The sequence below is a fragment of the Brassica napus genome, chromosome C1 (genome assembly GCF_020379485.1).
Source record: "Brassica napus cultivar Da-Ae chromosome C1, Da-Ae, whole genome shotgun sequence".
In the NCBI taxonomy this organism is placed as follows: domain Eukaryota; kingdom Viridiplantae; phylum Streptophyta; class Magnoliopsida; order Brassicales; family Brassicaceae; genus Brassica; species Brassica napus.
In genome coordinates, this window is record NC_063444.1 from 14,889,712 (window position 1) to 14,910,901 (window position 21,190).

Sequence of the window (21,190 nt, forward strand, 5' to 3'; positions counted from 1 at the left end):
TATGGAGCTTAAACTTTTGAATACCCATAAATCTTTCTCAGTAGATTTTGTTAGATTATTGGCTTATAAAAAATATCGGTTTAAATTAAAAGGGGCAAAATATTCATAACAACACGTATAAAATGATAATATCTAACAAAATCTATTTAACAAAATAAAACTGTTAAACTTACTATTTTACTTGAGTTTCATACCCTATCATATCAAATAATTTGTTAAAAAAGATTGTAACAATTTTAAAATTTGTAAAAGAAAAATAATGAATAATTTAAACTAATATTATAATTGCTTAACTACTTATATATTTATAATATATTATACATCTAAATTAAATTTAACATATTAAATATATAATCAAAATTAAAATTAAAACAAAAAAAATTGCATAAGCTAATAATCCAACAAAATCTATTTAACAACATATATTCTGCTATAGATGAAAAATGCATAAGCCAATAATCTAAAAGCAGAAAAAAAATAAAAACCCAAACTTGTCCATAAAGAAGCAAACTCAAATGCCAAAAGAGTCAAAACACCAGAGTATAAATAGCAAAAGCGTACTTGCTCATAAAGAAAACATCTTGATTATTATTAGAAAAGGGAAACATGCAACTTTCATCCTGCAGTCACTTAAGCCTTCCGAGCCCTCTTCACCTTAGCAGATGGTCCTCCAGACTTGCTACCTCCACCAAAGTCCATCTTACGCTTCACCAAGCCAGTATTGTTGTCATCTCCATTGTTGTTGTCACCTCCATTGTCATCGTCACCACCCTATACAGTGAAATCAGGTTAGTTTCATGCACAATAGAAACGATGGGGATAATATAAAAGTATTACATCATCAGCAAAATCAGGCTGTGGCTCGCGGTCGCCCTCGCTGAGAATGCGTGAGATGGTGAAGCTTTGATGATTTGCCGTGAAATTATACGGGCCCACCTTCACCTGGAATGTGAATGACCTTCCCTCCATGTCTCGAACGAACGGGGGAGCGTCAGCTTCTTCGGGGTTGACACCATCACCAGCCTGCATGTACAACGAACTATTCACTAAGTAGATATTCAGTTCACAAAGAAGCACAATATAGAAGAAGGTACAACGAAACTATTCAATTAGTAGACATTCAATTCAAAAAAAAAAAAGCACAATATAGAAGAACGTACCAAGAGGTTGACAGCTTCGCCATAACTCCATCAAACGCAACAAACAAAGCCTCACCAGTACTGTCTGCAATGGACATTTCCACACGGTACCTAGCATAAATGTATCAAATCACACGGTTGGTCCAATGGAGATTTCAAAAGTGATCAGAGCGAAATGTATCAACTCACACAATAGGTCCAACGTAAATCATAAAACTACTCAGAGTTAGGACGTACCGAAGAACACCAACCGCATTGGTATTGTTGCAAGACTGGCACGTGAGGGTTGAGACAGACCGGTGGAGTTTCTTGAAACACTTTGAACATGAAACATAGCACCACCCTTTGTCCAACTTGACTCCAGTAACCTTTCCACTGCAAATGAAATCAATGTCCTGCATGATTGTAAAGGCACACACATTAGATGATTGTATTAAACGCTCCGGTCTAGCTAGCTATATAGATGCAGAACCGTATCAATGCAGAGACGAACACATTAGAAGTTTGCATGCTACCAAAGTAGTGACGTGAAATAAACAATTTTCTATACTTCTATACCTCAATTATATCATAGAAGATGCAGGGGCTTGTGAAAGGATGAGCTTAAACGAATTAGTCAAGATAAAAAAAAAAAAAGCTTAACACAATAACCTAACGGCCTAATTGCATGGGAACATTACGTACAAATTTTGTTAAATTTCGGTAGAGAGTATCACAGTTATGGTAGCAAACCTGAGACGCAGCAGTGAGGACAAAATCGTTGAGCTCAGATATGCTCAACTTCTCCACCTTAGCATAACTCTTCAGCAGTGGAGCCACTGGTGCCAGTCCCGTGCTTTGCTCAACCAACCTGCAAACAAAGATAACAACGGACATATGTACAGATCGGAATTAATATAATCAGATAATGCTTAAAACAAAGTCTCGCGAAACGTTACTCGTAAAACAATCTTTTTCGCCCGCATATGTTGCTTTGTCAAAATAGATATGCGTGTCGGATGTGGCGTTCAAAAACAGCTCGGAAGCTGGTTGTTGGAATTAGCAAGTCCAAGCAGCTCACTGTAGTTACGGTTCAGCGATCTTCTTGAAAGAGGTTGACTCGGCAAAACGGATCAAAATATGGGAGTCCGACAGACGGTAGTTCTGGTTACATCGTGTGACCTCAAAATCCAGTGAGAGAGTAGACCGAACCCGCCTCCAGATTAGGCTGATGTGCTGCGAGACGGTTAACATTCACAGTAGCCGGCATCATGGTCGACTGGAAACAAAACAAAACAGAGATCTTATTAACAAATCAGAGGGAAGATGCGCTAAGATGAAAACATAAAAAAAAACACACACACATAACTGAAATCACAATTTAAAGTATTCAATTGGTAAAGCTAAATAAATGGGGATTTTAGAACAAACCTGAGAATCAACTAACAGCACCCATGAGTTCTCCACCACGGCAGACGTTCTTGGCCTCCCAGAAGCGGAGCAAGCGCACTGGAGATCGGAAAGGAGAACCAAAACGTTAGCCATATCAAAGAGCAAGAGTACAAATGAAATGTATCAAGCTAGCTTACCTTTATATAGTGACTCCATCGTCATCTGCAATTAAAATCCATCCCGCATTGAATCTACATCGTGGCCGAGTTTAATGGGAGGTTTGAAGGTCATCGATCGGTTTTGAGGAAGATGAGACGTCGACGGCGCTAAGGTGTAGTCTCTCCCTGCCTAACCTAATAGCCAAAACACAGCGTATAATAACATGTGTGAGAGGCCCAATTAGACTGATAAACCCAAATACTTAAAAACCCCAATTTTATAAGAAGAGAGAAAAGAAAAGAAACGTAAACCCACAGATGATCGATTAAATGAAACGCAATATTACGTGCGTTTGGACACGTGTCCTTCCCTGGTTAAACTATTTTTTGAACGTGAATTGCGGAGAAGAGTCTCGACCTTTTTTATATGTTACTACCGTTGGCCCGGGATTTTCCTGTTTTTTTTTTTTAATTTTAATTATTGCAAGTATATTTTATTATAATGTATATTGACATATGTTACAAGAATATAAGTTTAATTCATATTGATTTTTAAATTTTTAGTTCTTAATATTTGTGATTTTTTTTGTTACGACAAATACTACAATATGATACAAATATATAAAAATAATAGAATCTTTGTTATGATCTGGATATTAATTTATCTTGATTATATATAAATAATTATTAAAAGTGTACTTTGGGTTTAAAACCGTTAAATTCATAACTTTCAAGAGAATTGGAAAATTTATTTTGATATATTTATAATCAATTTTTCCCCTTCATCTTAGAGCTATTTTTGATTTATTTCTGCCATCTATATTTTTTTTGCTATATATAATCAATTTTGAACAATGACCTTAATCATATTATGAAAATACTATTGTTTTTTTCATAATTGGCTGTTGAGCAAAATAGTTATTGACAAAGTATAACAAATTATGTTATGTACTTAAAAGTTTATATAGTTGTCTTTGGATTACACATGATAATGCATGATATGATATGTAACCGAAGTTTTTTCTAAGAATAAAAAAAAACAATATAGACAACCAATTTAAGCCACCTCAAATATTTCTAGTCCATGCAGTGTAGTTTGTCCACGTGAATTCATAACAAAATGGGATATCCTGCACTCGGCGTATGAACTTTGGTTTGCTATCCCATTTGTCCACGTGAATTCATAGCCGAGGTATAAATGCATACTTTGTATATAGACAACCAATCGGGTCGTGTAATAAATTTTCTACTAACCGAATAACAACTAAACTCATTTAACGAACTATATATATAATTGTTTTTCACGTTTAGCTAAGAAATTAATGATACAAAATTATCTGTGAGTGTTGCCAACTCAATGAACCGCATCAGATTTGTGTAGTCTATTATATGTTTTTCTGTTCTTCCATTTATCTAAATAATAAACACAAAAGATCTGTGTCTTGCAGGTTTTTTCCTCAAATTTGTTGTAATCGTTGTTTAACAGAGGGGTAAAAAACACAGAGATTTTTTTATTTTTTTATAAACTAAAAAACACAAAGAATTATGAAAAGAGAAAAAAAAAAGAATCAGCAGAAATAAATAATGAGGTTTTTTACTAAACTTGATGCATTAAATTTTAAAGTAACCAAAGTTTACAATTGAAGATAAGGTCTTACAATTGAGAATCATGTATTTCTAACAAATATATGGTTGGTAAAGAGCTTCCTCGCCACTACGACCCATATTTTTTCCTCCCTCTAACAAAGGTCCATTACATTTCTTAGTACTTTTGAGTTGGTTTTATTGCTCTTCCTCGCCGAGTCCTTTGAGAAGGATACCCATTTCAAATCCTGATAATAGGTTTTTCTGCCTATTGCAAATGTTGTAGTGTAGGGGGGTGAATGTCGAACCAGTCCTAGTGATGTGAATCAGTGAGAATACAAGTCATTTCTTAAGCTAAGCAGATTCAATAGTTGTGAGTGTGTGACAAGTAACAATAGCAAACAGAGCAATACAACAAGGTTTTAATCAATTTAGACAAGTGAATCCATGGGTATTGGGAATTGACTTCAAGTAACTAAGATCCAATCTAGGTGACAAGCTTTCAATCAAAGTAATCTCTTAAGTCTAAACACAATTTTAGACAAGTCCTATGTCTAGGTAAATGTCCATTTGCTTAGAAATCATTAAACATCAAATGTCTTTGGCTTAATTCAATCAAGCAATCTTTAAGTTCAAGTTTAATAACTATCTAGCAATTTTAACATCAAGTGTCCTTGGCTAATCTCACTAGAGCTTAGTTGAGTTGATTCAAACACTTCATCTAATCATGTCTGATGAGAAGTGTTTAGAAATCAGGTTTAGAGTGATCAAGACTAAACAAGCATTAAAAATACTCAACAAGCAAGTTCATACAAGGATCTAATACAATAACACCATAGATCTTCACTAAGTTACTCTAATCTCCCTAACCCATGAATTCTTAAGGAAACTACTCACTAATCTTCATGAAAACACTTAATCTCATAATAGATTGAAGCATATTCAAGTAGATACAACAGAGAATAAAGATAAACAAGGATTAAATAAGCAAAACGAAATTAAAACTCAAGAACAGATGATGAACAATTGAAGAACAGCTCAAGAACACTAAGAACAATGATATTTCAAAGAGAGAGAGTTTTGACAAGTTAAATTATTACAAAGTTGGATAATGATGTTTCTTGCCCACTCTTATGATAAAAAGAAAGCAGATATTATACATAAAAGTAAGAAAAATCGTGCAAAGGTAAGGTGGGTGGAAGAAAGTGGGAAGTTGGTTAATCCCATCAACTTTCCAGTGGTCCCCGGCAAGGGTTGATACACCTGTAGTAAATCGATTATAACTTATCCAATACAGCTCCAAATGACTTGAAACCACTTCCATTGGAAAGCTAACTCAATTTCCAGTGTCTCCACCAATTTTGAGCTTCAGAAAAGATCTTTAAGGCTTTCATCCGTGTTCATCTTTCACTCTCCGGATTCGGGAGCGACCTCGCTGTGTCGCTGCGAGAGGTCGCTCCGGATTCGTTGTCTCCGGGTGATCAATACGCGAGCGACTCTTCCCTGTCGCTCTAGTGAGGTCGCTCCAGACTGGTGATCAGAGCGACTTGGTGGTGTCGCTCCGGACTGGTCGCTCCAGACTGGTGATCAGAGCGACTTGGTGGTGTCGCTCCGGACTGGTCGCTCCCATCCCTTGCTCGCCCAATGACCACTCTAAACACTCCTTTTTGAGCTCCAAATGCCTCCAAGTACTCCATGTGGTACTCCAATACCTGATAAGGACTCATGTATGCAAAATGCAACCTAAACATGGCTAAATCCTAATCTATATGATCAAAATGCACATGGATGAATGGATAAAACAATAGAAATATGCAAGATATCAACTCCCCCAAACTTGTTCTTTACTTGTCCACAAGTGAACTTTCTAGAACTCATAGGGAGAGAGGTTGAAGGTGGGAGCTCATAACCAAAAGAAACACCACTAGCAAACACAATTAGCACACTCTCTTATTACACTCTAGCTTCTCTAGGCCTATCTCAACTCCTTTTGTCCCTACACTCATCATCAAGCATCCACACATTCAGATCTGCCAACTCTCACATTCATTAAGCATAAGATATCAAGTGAATTCTTGCAAATGGTCAGTTGGTCCAAGTCATTTGGTTGGGTAAGGGAAGGCTTTTATTCAAGTGATTCAAGAGGTTCAAAACATATGATCTTTAAGGTGGTTTACTCTCAAAACAAGTAGCCTTGACATTGCACATAATATATCTAAGAAAGGGACCAACTCATGCATACAATGCTCAATCTCCATTGTTCTACCCTTTTCCCAAACATATAAGTTACACATTCACTCTCAAATGTCAAACCCAACTCACACCTCTCACCAAAAGATTCTAAAAACATCAGCTCTTTTTCTTTGAAATCTATAAGGGATTTTTCACAATCTCAAAATGTCTCTCAGCTCCTAACAACTTTGCTAGCCCCTTTTTTTCTCTCTTTTTTTTTTTTTTTTTTATTTTTTTGGTTGGGGGCCAAGACTTTTCAAAACTAGAGCTGGAGGTTCTCTACTTATCCCAATAAATCAATTCACTTGAGCACAAGAATCTATCTTTTTTATTTCTCCCAAATCATGATTACAACGCTCACCCTCCCACCTATAGCTAGACAATAGAGTGTCCAATCCAGCAAAAATGAAGATCAAGCATTGTCGTTCCCGATACTCTCAACATTATGCACATGTAAAACTTTCCGAAGAAGGCCTCACTCATCAAACAATGAAAGCTTAAAAGGAAGGAAAGGTTTTGGGAGTGGTCTACCACTAGAGTTTGTCAAAAAGAATGGCATAAAAGATGTGACAACTCAAGTGTGTATAGCCATGACTCAGTACACAAGAGACCCTAAGCAAGAAGCATTAAGTTCATTCAGTTCAAATAAGGTTGTAGCTGGCTTCAAAGACTGAGTTTCTACAATCAATAAGTTTCGAGAAGAGTTTTCAAGGCTCGAAACATACAAGTCTTTTCGAGAGGTGCATGGATACTCAGGTGCAACGTAGTGTTCTTTACAAGGTATTTAAAATCATTGCTCCCAATGCAAGTGAATGCAACCTATATGCTCTAGACTCTCCTAATGGTGCAAATGATGCAATCTAAATGAAAAATCTTTTTTTTTTTTTTTTTTTTTTTTTTTTTTATGCAAATAGGTGTTCAATGCATGACTCAAATGTAACACAATGAAAGCAAACATGATCAAATGCTTGGTACCTCCCCCAAACTTTAGATACACAGTCTCTGTGTTCAAGGAAAGAGAGAGATACCGAGAAGAAAACTAATTTGCAAAAATGAAATGGTATGTACAAGGGAGAGAAAGAAGTACCTCCTATGGATAGTATGTGGGGGCAGATGCCCCAGCATCGTCGTCGTCAGGAGGGAAGGTGGTGTAGTAACCACCGGATGCTGAACCGGAGCCTCCATACCATGGTTGGCTCTCAACCTCGTGAATCTCGTCCTCACTGTCTGAAGAAGCGAGGGATGGGGATTTGTTGCCTGAAGTGGAAGGTTGAGTGGGTGGGTTCCTCCACTTACGCTGAAGCTGCGCAGCAGTGAGGGGGAAACCAAGAGCATCAGGCGGTGGTGGAGGCTGGGGGTTTGAGGTGTTCGCAAAAGCGAAATCGGCTGAGCTACATCCAGCTATTCCTCCCCTAGTTAAGACATCAGCTACTTTCTTCATGAACTTGGCTGAAGTCTTAGCCTGCTTCTTCACAGTCTTGCTTAGCGCCTTGCATTTATCCTTCAGCTTTTCTATCGTTCTGTCCTGAGCTTTGTTCCACCTCTGGAGACGACCAATGTGGTCGTGAGCATCACGGAGAGCTCCAGGTGGAAGGACTCCGTCATGGGGCTTGAAGTAGTAGCGCGGAGGTCCATAGATATGCTCAGATGTGTCTGCAACAGGCGAGTCAGGTTGCGTAGGGACACTCCTTTTCCTTGATGGAGCTGCTTGAATTGGATCGAGAGGCCCGTGTTCTCCGAGAAAGTACTCCTGGGGAATGTTGAAGCTGACAGCTCCAGGTATCTCTAAACTCGTCACGTTCCGGTTTGGAAGAACCACCTCGACTGGCTTGCCCTGCAAGTAGTAGTGGTAGACGTAGTCCTTCCCATACATCCCACTGAAATATGTGGCAATCCTCAAGTAGGTGCCATCAATGAACCTAGGCCCCGCTGCGTCCTTTCCCAAGGGAACATTCAGAAATTGGAGCAGTGGTGTGATCATTCCGCCTATCCCCATCTTTGGGCGCGAATCAGTGGTGTACCACGCCCAATCTCTATAGTGCTCGAGACGGCCCACAAAGAAACTGACCATCCCAAAAGTAGCATAGATGTCAGTGCTGGGAAGGGGTAACACTCCAGGTTGAGCGTAGGGACGGATAGCCGGACAGAGCAGTCTCATGTCTTCCTCAGTAACCGTACCAGCTTGCTTCCGTGGGTAAAAAGCATGGACTAGCAATCTGTGGAGGTAGCGTACAGACGGGTGTCGGATGTGTGAGTTCTTGTCTGCCCCGGTAGAGTGTTTGTTTCCAGTAATCAACTTCCAGAGCTCTGTGGGGAGGTTCTCACACTTGGGAAGTGAGTGGTCTTCTAGGTCTTGGAACCCCATGACCCTCCCAATGTCCTTGAAGTTCATGTTGAATTCTCTTCCATTGACCTTGAACCTGATTTTTCCCCATCCTTGTCTCACGTGCGCCGTGTCATGGTAAGTGACCACAAGAGAGGATAGGAACTGACAAGTGACATCCTTGTAGAAAGGATAAGCCATGGTGAGGAGTTTTGGCATCTTCAAATGTCCCAGCATCGTCTCAATATCAGACTCTAGACCCAACTCCTTCAGCAAACCGAGGTCGGCAAACCTGGTTGGAGCCCAAGTGACTCCATTCTTCAAATGGTCATATAGCTCCTCCACAGATGGAGTTTTCGTTCTGTCTCGATCAACAGCAACCCCTTTGCCCTTTGACATTTTGGCTTTCTTCGTAGGTGCCGGCTCATCTTCACTCTCAGTTTCACCTTCCTCATGGGTGGGAACTGGTACGCTTTTTCCTGCCCTCTTCTCGTGTTCTTTCGATTTCTTTGCAGCCAACGTCTGCTGTCTCACAGTCCTCTGCGTCCCTGAGCCAGTTGGCTCGCTGGTTAAAGCTTTTCCTCTTAGTGCAAACTCTTGACTTTCGGCTTCTTGCCTCTCAGCTTCCAACCTTCCCTTTGTCTTCTTAACCATTTTAACCTGAAAAATTACAAACTTGGAAAGGGATAAGTAGATGGAAGTAAAGAAAAGCAAGAATTTTCAGCATCAAATTTTTGCAAAAGTGAACTTAACAGGTGAATTTTTCAGTTTAAACTCAAGTTCAACACAATGCAACAATGTAACATCTTAACGCATCTAGTCCACCCACAAACATACCCAATTAAGATCAAATTCGAAAAACCCCCAAATCCATGAATCCTAATTTTGCCTAAGTGCGATTTAAACTCAATTTCACCATTAATTCAACAACCCAACTTGATAGATAAACTTTCCCTAGTCTATTTCACCACAATCTAGCAAGAAAAGAACCAAATTTCGACTTTCAAATTCTAGGGTTCATGGACCTACGAATTTGAATTTAAAAACTCAATACCTTGCTCTGGATGAAAGGAAATGGTGAATGGGTAGTGAAGAATAGACTACAGGGGCGAAAGCTTGGATTTAGAAACAAGAACTAGTTGATTTGGGTGAGAATTGAGAAGGTTTTGGGAATTTTGGTGTGGGTGAGTTTGAGAGAGTTTGTGAGTTTTTGAGAGGAAGGGAGAGTGATAGAGATGGAGTCGCGGGGGTTGGGGTAGGTTTAGGGTCGTCCGGTTCAGTCTAGGGTGGTTAGGGTCGGTTTACTTGAGTTAAACCGGGGTTTAGAGTTAGGAAACTTACCTGGACCGGTGCGGGAGCGACGTGAGGGTGTCGCTGGGAGAGGTCGCTCCCGAGTAGTTTCCCTGCGTCGTGCTTCTACTAAACCGCGAGCGACCTTGGAGTATCGCTCTAGAAACCTCGCTCTGAGTTGGAGCGACGTCAAGGTGTCGCTCTAGTGTGTCGCTCCGGTTTATCAATACGCGAGCGACTACGAGGTGTCGCTCCCATAACGTCGCTCCCAGATGGAGCGACCTTTCCACCTCGCTCCGAGACCTCGCTCTGGCGTGGTTTTTCTTGATCCGGCAACGAAATCGCGAGCGACCTTGTAGTGTCGCTCTCGAAACCTCGCTCCCAGGTGGAGCGACCTTGAGGTGTCGCTGTGAGACCTCGCTCTCATGCACAACTCCTGCTCAAAACTGAACCGATCAAGCACCTGCACACATCTTCTCTCCCTTTTTTTTTTTTTTTTTTTTTATATATTTTTTTTTTTTTTTTTTATGCAATAAGATGAAAAATGAAAATACCAATGCAATATTTACAAGGATACGCATGGGACTTCCTCCCAAGTGAGCATGTTTTAAGTCCCGAGCTTGACTTTGCTTCCTTTTAGATTAGGCCGGGGTAGGATCAGACAGTGGAATTGAAGCTCCCAGGTCTTCCGATTTGGTTCCCAAGTAAAGCTTCGCCCTTTGTCCATTGATGGTGAACTCTCTTCCATCAGAAGTCCACAAAACTATTGCTCCATAAGGTTTAACCTCTTTAATCTTGAAAGGACCAGACCACCTTGACTTGAGCTTGCCTGGAAACAGTTTCAGTCTGGAGTTGTATAGAAGAACTTGATCTCCTTCTTTAAAGTCTCTTTTCAGGATATGTTTGTCATGGAGAGCCTTTGTTTTCTCTTTGTAGATCTTTGAACTTTCAAAAGCTTCAAGTCTTATCTCATCAAGTTCATTCAGCTGGATCAATCTCTTCTCCTTGGCGCTCTTGATGTCAAAGTTCAGCAACTTGACTGCCCATAGTGCCTTGTACTCAAGCTCAACTGGTAGATGGCAAGATTTTCCATAGAGAAGGTTGAAAGGTGTAGTCCCCAAAGGTGTCTTGTAAGCTGTCCTATAAGCCCACAATGCATCATCAAGCTTGATGGACCAATCTTTCCGTGTAACCCCCACAATCTTCTCCAGAATGGACTTGATCTCCCTGTTGGAAATCTCAACTTGACCACTTGTTTGGGGGTGGTAAGGAGTTGCAACCTTGTGCTTCACACCATTCTTCTTAAGGAGGTTTGCAAACAGTCTGTTGATGAAGTGAGACCCTCCATCACTGATCACAACTCTTGGAATCCCAAACCTTGGAAAGATTATGCTCTTGAACATTTTTAGAACCACCTTTGCATCATTGGTTGGACTTGCAATTGCTTCCACCCACTTAGAGACATAATCTACAGCCACCAGTATGTACTTGTTGCTATAAGAGGAAGGAAAAGGCCCCATGAAGTCAATACCCCAGACATCAAACACTTCAACTTCTAGGATGGGGTTTTGAGGCATTTCATTCCTCTTGGTGATGTTTCCTCTTCTTTGACAAGAGTCACACCTTGAGACAAAGTCTTGGGTGTCTTTAAACATGTGAGGCCACCAAAATCCAGCTTGTAGGACTTTTGCAACCGTCTTAAAGGTAGCAAAGTGGCCTCCATAGGATGATCCATGACAATGTGTAAGGATCCCATCAATTTCTTCTTCAGCCACTGCCCTTCTATAGAGTTGATCTCTACAAAGTATGTAGAGGTAAGGCTCATCCCAATAATATCTCTTCACATCCTTATAGAACTTCTTCTTGGCATAACCTTCAAGGTTCAATGGTTCTTTTCCAGTAGCTAAGTAGTTGACTATATCAGCATACCAAGGACCCTTCTCATCAGCTGCCTTCACCTCTTCAAGTTTCTTTCCCGTCTCACAAACAGCTACCACTGCATGAATAGCCATCATTTGCTCTTCTGGAAGTCTGTCATCAATAGGGATTCCACACTCCACCTTCAACCTGGACAGGTGATCAGCTACTCCATTCTCAACTCCAGGCCTGTCCTTGATCTCAAGATCAAACTCTTGTAGCAGCAGAATCCATCTCAACAGTCTTGGTTTTGCATCTTTCTTGGCTAAGAGGTGTCTCAATGCAGCATGATCAGTGTAGACAGTCACCTTTGACCCAACCAAGTAGCTTCTGAACTTCTCAAATGCAAAGACAATGGCCAATAGCTCCTTCTCAGTTGTAGAGTATTTAGCTTGAGCTTCATCAAGTGTTCTACTTGCATAGTAGATCACATGTGACTTCTTGTCTCTCTTCTGGCCTAAGACTGCTCCTACAGCAAAGTCACTTGCATCACACATGATCTCAAAGGGGAGATCCCAATCTGGCGGCTGAACTATGGGTGTACTGATGAGTGCATTCTTCAGGTTTTTGAAAGCTTCCATACACTCCTCATCGAAGTGAAATGCAGCTTCTTTGCATAACAGCCTGGTCAATGGTCTAGCTATCTTAGAGAAATCCATGATGAATCTTCTATAGAAACCGGCATGACCCAGAAAGCTTCTTATATCCTTCACTGTTCTTGGTGGAGCTAGACCAACCATGACATCTATCTTGGCTTTGTCCACTTCAATTCCTTTCTCAGAAACTTTGTGTCCAAGAACAATCCCTTCATTGACCATGAAGTGACACTTCTCCCAATTGAGCACCAGGTTAGTGTCCTCACATCTCTGTAATACCCTGCAAAGATTTGACAAACAAGTAGCAAACGAAGAACCATATACAGAAAAATCATCCATAAACACCTCCATTACATCCTCAATAAAATCAGAGAAAATTGACATCATTGCTCTTTGGAATGTTGCTGGTGCATTGCACAGTCCAAATGGCATCCTTCGATATGCAAAGGTACCATAAGGACAAGTGAATGTCGTTTTCTCTTGGTCATTTGGGTGTATAGGGATTTGGAAAAATCCAGAGTATCCATCAAGGAAACAATAATAAGGATGGTTAGCTAGCCTCTCTAACATCTGATCAATGAATGGTAAAGGGAAATGATCCTTTCTAGAGGCTGCATTCAGTTTTCGATAGTCAATGCACATCCTATGTCCAGTTATTGTTCTTGTTGGTATTAACTCATCATTTTCGTTCTTAACAACTGTTATGCCACCTTTTTTAGGAACTACATGCACAGGTGAAACCCAATTGCTATCAGAGATAGGATAGATCACACCAGCATCTAACAATTTGATTATCTCTTTTTTAACAACATCTTTCAAATTAGGATTTAATCTTCTTTGGTGTTCAATTGAAGTTTTAGATTCATCCTCTAGATGTATCCTATGCATGCACAAAGATGGTGAGATTCCTTTAATGTCATCAAGTGAGTATCCTAGTGCTTTTCTATACTTTTTAAGTTCATTTAAAAGCATAGACAATTCATTCTCAGTCAGCTCACTACTCACAATGACAGGATATGTCTCATTAGGTCCAAGGAAAGCGTACCTTACACCATGGGGAAGAGGTTTAAGCTCCACTTTTGGTGCCTTGAGCTCACTCCAATCAGCTTGATGGAGGTTCTCTTGAATGTCTGCTGAGGCAGCATGTTGTGTCATTTGTGGCAACTCCATGAACTCATCTTCTCCATCCTCCTCAAGGTGAACATCTAGCCTTCTTACTAGCTCATCACTCTCTTTGTTTTCAATCATTTGGGTCTCTCTTTCAATGGTCAGGGCCTGTTGGAGAGAGTCCTCAATCGCTAACTCTTCAAGGAAATCATCAGCCAAGGCATCCATCTCATCAATGTAGAATATTTCTCCTTGAGTTGTGGGCTTCTTCATCATCTCCTTGATATCAAAATGGAGAATGTGATCTTTTCCAAGGTGGAGATCAATTGTGCCATCTCTCACATTCACCATTGCTCCAGCAGTCGCCAAGAAAGGTCTCCCAAAGATCAAAGGATCTCTAGGCTCTTCATCCATCTCAAGCACTACAAAGTCAGTAGGCACTTCACAATTTCCTATCTTTACAGGAAGATCTTCTAGGATGCCAATGGGGAGCTTGACAGATCGATCAGCAAGCACCAAAGAGATCTTGCACTTTTTATATTGTGTAAACCCAAGCTTCTTGGCAATGGATAGTGGCATGAGGCTGACACTTGCTCCCAAGTCACATAGACATTTCTCAAATGTCAAAGGTCCAATGGCGCATGGCAGGGTGAAACTACCAGGGTCTTCTAGCTTCCTTGGGACAGTCATTCTCTGAATAATGGCACTGCACTCGTGAGTAAGAATCACCATCCCTTCCATCTCTTTCTTCTTTTGTTCTACAGCATCTTTCAAGAACTTGCTGTATTGTGGAACCAGCATAAATGCATCAATTATGGGCATGGTGAGCTGAACTTCACTCATTTGCTTGTCAAACAAGGCTTTGTATTTCTCTAGGAGTTGCTTTTTGAATCTTCCAGGAAAGGGAAGTTTTGGCTCATAGGGAGGAGGAGTGAACAATTTCTCCTTTGTTGATGTAACCTCCTCATTTTTGTTCTCAAATTTCTCCTCTCCAATCTTTCTCTTGCCCTTAGCTTCAACTATCTTCTCCAATATTTCCTCATTAGTTTTCTCATCCACAATCACCACATCATCATCTACATTGATGACCACCTCCCCACCTTGTTTCTCATTATCCTTAATGAGAACTTTAGGAGGCAACTCTCTTCCACTCCTTAGGGTGATTGCCTTCATTGTCTCCTTTGGGTTTTGTTCAGGCTTTCCAGGTAGTGTACCTTGTTGGCGACTTGAGCTGGCTGTCATAGAGACAAACTGGTTCTCCAAGTTTTTGAACTTGTTGTTTAGATCATGGTAATTCCCATCAATCTTGTTGTGTAGATTTTTCAGCTCATACCCTAATTGTTTCTCACTTCTTGCTTGTCCCTCCAATAATTGTTTTAGCATCGCTTCAGTACTACTCTCTTGTGGAGGTTGTGTTGATGATCCAGCTTGTTCTTGTGCTGGTAGATTTGGTTTTGGTGAGAATCCAGGAGGGAAGTTCTGTTTTGGTTGGTAACCACCTTGGTTGTTGTTGTAGAATGGCTTAGGCTGATTGTTGTAGAATGGTTTTGGCTGGTAGTTGTTGAATGGCTTCTGTTGGTTGTTGTAGAAGGGTTTCTGTTGGTAGTTGTTCTGGTTTTGATAGTCATGTTCCTTCTTGTACCATGTACCCTGAGCATTGACATAGTACATATCTTCTTGGCATTCTACTCCATCAGCTTCAGAAACCATATGTAACTCCTCCTTCTTGTTCTTTTCTGATAGTAGCATGTCAATCTTTTCTTGTATTGCTTTCAGTTCTCTTTTTGTGGTCATATCTTCTCCTCCCCCACTTCTGTCTCTTCTGTCATATTCATCATTGTAGACAGAATCACTCTGTGCCATGTTCTCCAAGAGTTCTAATGCATCTTCGACAGTCCTCCCCAAGTAGTTTCCATTGCTTGCAGTGTCAAGCTGGCTTTTGAATTTAGGCAAGACTCCTCTGTAGAAAGTGCTTAGCAAGCTCTCATTGTTGAAGCCATGGTGGGGACATTGAGACAAGTAGGTTCTGAATCTCTCCCATGCCTCTGAAAATCCTTCAAGTCCTTTTTGTTGAAAACCAGAGATCTGATTTCTAAGGTTTGCAGTCCTTGTAGCAGAGAAGAACTTGTTGAGGAAGGCCTTCTTGCATTCATCCCAAGTTGTGATAGTATCACTTGAGATGTTTTTCTCCCAAGTGTGAGCCTTGTCTCCCAAAGAGAAGGGAAACAATCTGAGCTTGAAAGCATCCTCTGAAACTCCATTTGTTTTTGACAAGCCACAGTATTTATCAAATCTGTCAAGGTGATCTAGTGGGTCTTCCAAGGCAAGTCCATGGTACTTGTTGTTTTCAATCATGTTGATGAGGCTGGACTTGATCTCGAAATTGTTGTTGGCAACTGGCGGTCCCCTAATGCCCAACCTATTCCCATTTATGTTAGGTTGATCATATGTACCGATGGCCCTAGCTTGGCGTTGTGGTTGTCTAGGTCGAAGGTTGGCAGCTCCTTGACCATTGCCCTCTTGAGCAGCTCCAGGAGGAACTTCTTGGACATTTTGTCTATGATCATCAACTTCATAGACACCTTCCGGTTGATTCGGGTTTCTCTCCATCTCAAGCCCCAATCTATGTAAGTGGGCTTGCTTTTCTCTTTCTCTTCTCTGTCTTCCCAACTCTCTTTCTAAGGCTTTGATGTTGTCCACTCTTGGTGCAAGATTTGTTGATCCTTTGCTTCTCAAGTTCATGCACCTGTCATCCAAATATATATGAAGATAGATAATTAGTAACTTAAAAACAAAGTAAAACTCAGTCTCAAGCAAAGACTCAAACGCAATGTCACAATCAGACTAGGATTGGCAACGGCGCCAAATTGATAATAGGTTTTTCTGCCTATTGCAAATGTTGTAGTGTAGGGGGGTGAATGTCGAACCAGTCCTAGTGATGTGAATCAGTGAGAATACAAGTCATTTCTTAAGCTAAGCAGATTCAATAGTTGTGAGTGTGTGACAAGTAACAATAGCAAACAGAGCAATACAACAAGGTTTTAATCAATTTAGACAAGTGAATCCATGGGTATTGGGAATTGACTTCAAGTAACTAAGATCCAATCTAGGTGACAAGCTTTCAATCAAAGTAATCTCTTAAGTCTAAACACAATTTTAGACAAGTCCTATGTCTAGGTAAATGTCCATTTGCTTAGAAATCATTAAACATCAAATGTCTTTGGCTTAATTCAATCAAGCAATCTTTAAGTTCAAGTTTAATAACTATCTAGCAATTTTAACATCAAGTGTCCTTGGCTAATCTCACTAGAGCTTAGTTGAGTTGATTCAAACACTTCATCTAATCATGTCTGATGAGAAGTGTTTAGAAATCAGGTTTAGAGTGATCAAGACTAAACAAGCATTAAAAATACTCAACAAGCAAGTTCATACAAGGATCTAATACAATAACACCATAGATCTTCACTAAGTTACTCTAATCTCCCTAACCCATGAATTCTTAAGGAAACTACTCACTAATCTTCATGAAAACACTTAATCTCATAATAGATTGAAGCATATTCAAGTAGATACAACAGAGAATAAAGATAAACAAGGATTAAATAAGCAAAACGAAATTAAAACTCAAGAACAGATGATGAACAATTGAAGAACAGCTCAAGAACACTAAGAACAATGATATTTCAAAGAGAGAGAGTTTTGACAAGTTAAATTATTACAAAGTTGGATAATGATGTTTCTTGCCCACTCTTATGATAAAAAGAAAGCAGATATTATACATAAAAGTAAGAAAAATCGTGCAAAGGTAAGGTGGGTGGAAGAAAGTGGGAAGTTGGTTAATCCCATCAACTTTCCAGTGGTCCCCGGCAAGGGTTGATACACCTGTAGTAAATCGATTATAACTTATCCAATACAGCTCCAAATGACTTGAAACCACTTCCATTGGAAAGCTAACTCAATTTCCAGTGTCTCCACCAATTTTGAGCTTCAGAAAAGATCTTTAAGGCTTTCATCCGTGTTCATCTTTCACTCTCCGGATTCGGGAGCGACCTCGCTGTGTCGCTGCGAGAGGTCGCTCCGGATTCGTTGTCTCCGGGTGATCAATACGCGAGCGACTCTTCCCTGTCGCTCTAGTGAGGTCGCTCCAGACTGGTGATCAGAGCGACTTGGTGGTGTCGCTCCGGACTGGTCGCTCCAGACTGGTGATCAGAGCGACTTGGTGGTGTCGCTCCGGACTGGTCGCTCCCATCCCTTGCTCGCCCAATGACCACTCTAAACACTCCTTTTTGAGCTCCAAATGCCTCCAAGTACTCCATGTGGTACTCCAATACCTGATAAGGACTCATGTATGCAAAATGCAACCTAAACATGGCTAAATCCTAATCTATATGATCAAAATGCACATGGATGAATGGATAAAACAATAGAAATATGCAAGATATCAAATCCTAAACCCGAGTTTAGGACAGCAAAACTGCTACCGAAAATACTCCCTTTAAACTTCACTAACCAATGAACAGCTTCTTTAACCAATGATTCAATGAATGGGAGAAAGAAGTAGAGATGGCAGCCAAATTTGTATTAGGATCTAACACTTGAGTAGGTTTGCGCTTTGAATAAATAATGAGTCACAAACACACGAATCCAAGCTAAACCCTTTATTCTTAGACATAGTGTATGTACGTATAGACGATGGTATCATAGAATAAAGCAGCTTTCTATATCGGTGATGAAATAATATCAGAAGGGAAAGAAAATGAAAACCAAAACAAAGTTGAAAGAAAATGAAAACCAAAACAAAGTTGTTTGGTCATCAACGTTGATACCTCTTCGGTTCTTCATAGAACTCAGTGCTTGCTCAAACGTGAGCCAAAGTGGACATGATGATGTCTCAAGATCAACGTGGTCAGGACCTTTGATACAAGCTTGGACAATGAACTAATTACTTCTCTCCCTGAGCATAGTTTGAACAAATACAGTTATACAAATTCATGAGACCACTGAATAAGATTGATATGTTTTAAAAGTGGAAGGCTTACCGTCTTTCATAGTCGGATAGCCAAAGAAAATAGGCTACACCGAAGTACATAGAAACAAATGGTTTGGTTAGATAATTTGCTGAATCGGCTATGTACGCTTTATTCCTAGCTACCTTCATTCAAGCAACAGCTACAATTGGCTTTGATGTTTTATCAGACAATATAATGTTACTTCATTGAAATAAACTTACGTGTTTAACCAGGCAGCAGTTGAGTACTCCACTCTGATTCCTACGTGTTTCCCAGTAACATTCATAACCTGCATGATCACAGCATCACCAACAGCACAAAAAAGAGGCTGAATCAGTCAAATGTAAATTATCTTTCAGAATTAGCATTTGAATAACCCAAGGTGATGGAGGTTTAACAGATATGTTTGGATGGAGTAAAATTTAATCAAAACAATGTTCATCTTTAAATAAGAGAGATTTCCTAAGTTTAAAACAATAAAACCACGGTTGTCAACCATAGACCTGTAAAAACAGAGCAAAATTAGTTTTAAACCTTTTTGTGAAATTTTATTGAAACCTTTTCTGCTTTAGTTTCTATAATATCAAAATTTTGGTTCCTCGAAACCATATATATTTTTTAAATAGTCAAACTTTTACTTGAACAAAAAAAGAATTACAATCGTAAGCTTACTTTTTTTATCCGAAAGTCCATCCTAGTGCAGGTAAGCCTGAAGCATTGAAATATGTTGCCAATGAACATTCAAAATGGCTCATAGAAAACTAAAATATGTTTCTTCTTTGTACTTGCCTAACCCAAGTCTTTTGCTTTTATCATCCCTTGGACAGTTTCCCCTTTGGCCAAGAGCTCAAAAAATATCTGCAAAGATTGAATAAATAGCATTGATCCAAATCGAAAACTATGTACATACTGACATGTTTACCACTCTTGCCGCTAATGTTACATTCATTGCAGCGATCAGCTCAGCCAACTCTTCAGGAGTAAATTTAACATCATTGACTGAAAGTTCCATATCTCATCATAGGAAGACAATCCACTAAAAAGTAAACCTGATAGAACCTGGATCAATGAAACCAATCCAAGGATCTACACTGAGATCTTACAATCTAAATCAATTCACCTAAAAAAAGCATAATCAATTTAAGAATAGGTTAGAAATGGACACAACTTACATTAAACTCTAGTCAAGTATTTGACAATGACAATACCTCGTATGGTTCCGGAATATTTCAGTTATTATTGACTTAACTGAATTGTTTCTTTCAGTGAAAGACGTACCATCATTGAAGCGAATGGAGACATGGGCATCAGACAGACGAAAATCGTTATTGCTCCGGGTGAAGTCAAAGCCACTTGAGATGTAAACAGAACCCTCACTGAGATGGTCTCGTAAAGTGTGGAGGCGGTTGGAGTTTACAGTTCGTTGGATAAGCATTCACTGTTTAGGAAGAACAAATAAACAGATTACAATTTCAGAGTTGTAAACTTTGTATTAATCGTTTATAATAAAAAATGATGGCTCGCCGAAATTACCTTCTCATCCACGAGGAGCAATTCGCCATTGGTGGAGTTGTTTCTTAACAGTGATTGACCTTTGGGATTTCTTTGCAGTGAGAGGCTGTGTAAGGCGGGGGGAGGTGGGGAACACATATATAGCCAGAGCTTCGAACGGTTCCGCGGTGCATGATGAGGCCGAGTTTATGCGAAAGAGTGGGAATAGTGGTAAAAACGTCAATGCTTGGATAAATGCAGTTTCTAGCCTTAAACTGATTACGTTACAGAGGCGCTAGTCGGAGGTTGCGATATCCCAAGAGTCACGGCGATTAAACGGAGCAGCTTTGGTAACGAAGGTAAGCCTTAAACCTAATAAAAATGGAGTTCGGGCCTAGCTAGAGATAAGAGAATAGTAGTCCAGTTTAAAAACTCTTCGTTTCATTGTTTCATAATCAAAAGAACACAAGAAAATATATGATGACGGGTGTCCAAAAATGTCCCATGCTTTCTGATGATGTGGCAGCTTGTAGAGAGAATAAACTCTACTTTATTATTATAGATAGATAGATAGATAGATTGATAGATAAGATATTATTAATTTAAATTTTCTCAAAAAGTTTAAATCAAACAGTATATTATTTAGGTATGATAGTTTTTCATCAAAATATATATGTTTCTTACCGAGTCAAATTCTTTAAAGCACTCACATATTACAAATAATTTTAAACATATCTTTATAGAAATATTTTTAATTAATATATAATTATGAAATGTTTTTTATTTTACTTTTTCAATTTCATAATAAAAAATATTATTTCCAAATAACAACAAATATATGTATATACATATATTCCTCTTATCTTATTTTCCAAAATTATGATATACAATAAATAAATAATTCCAGCAATATTTTCAAAATGTTTAGGAGATCTCTTTTGTTTTAAAACAATTATTTTTTTATTTATAAGCT

The 21,190-nt window shown here is 39.4% G+C and overlaps 2 long non-coding RNA genes and 1 other non-coding gene across 6 annotated transcripts; 1 reads left to right on the forward strand and 2 right to left on the reverse strand.

Moving 5' to 3' along the window:
* Positions 1-366: 366 nt before the first annotated feature.
* Positions 367-2,923, reverse strand: LOC106428261. Its single transcript, XR_001285596.3, has 8 exons — positions 2,708-2,923; positions 2,550-2,627; positions 2,078-2,397; positions 1,872-1,989; positions 1,377-1,534; positions 1,161-1,250; positions 838-1,023; positions 367-771 (listed from the first exon to the last, which is right to left on the reverse strand). It is a non-coding gene; the product is annotated as an uncharacterized LOC106428261 (long non-coding RNA).
* A 12,787-nt stretch (positions 2,924-15,710) lies between these two features.
* LOC125581077 lies at positions 15,711-15,817 on the forward strand. Its single transcript, XR_007318788.1, has one exon. It is a non-coding gene; the product is annotated as a small nucleolar RNA R71 (small nucleolar RNA).
* A 1,562-nt stretch (positions 15,818-17,379) lies between these two features.
* LOC111204691 lies at positions 17,380-20,822 on the reverse strand. 4 transcript variants are annotated; one of them, XR_007317905.1, is made up of 6 exons: positions 20,260-20,820; positions 19,649-20,164; positions 19,399-19,584; positions 18,948-19,015; positions 18,757-18,869; positions 17,380-18,671 (listed from the first exon to the last, which is right to left on the reverse strand). It is a non-coding gene; the product is annotated as an uncharacterized LOC111204691 (long non-coding RNA). The 4 variants fall into 4 exon arrangements; XR_002657215.2 differs by having other exon boundaries at positions 19,399-19,785; positions 20,005-20,164; positions 20,260-20,816; XR_007317906.1 differs by having other exon boundaries at positions 18,757-18,865; positions 19,399-20,164; positions 20,260-20,822.
* Between the last annotated feature and the right edge of the window lie 368 nt (positions 20,823-21,190).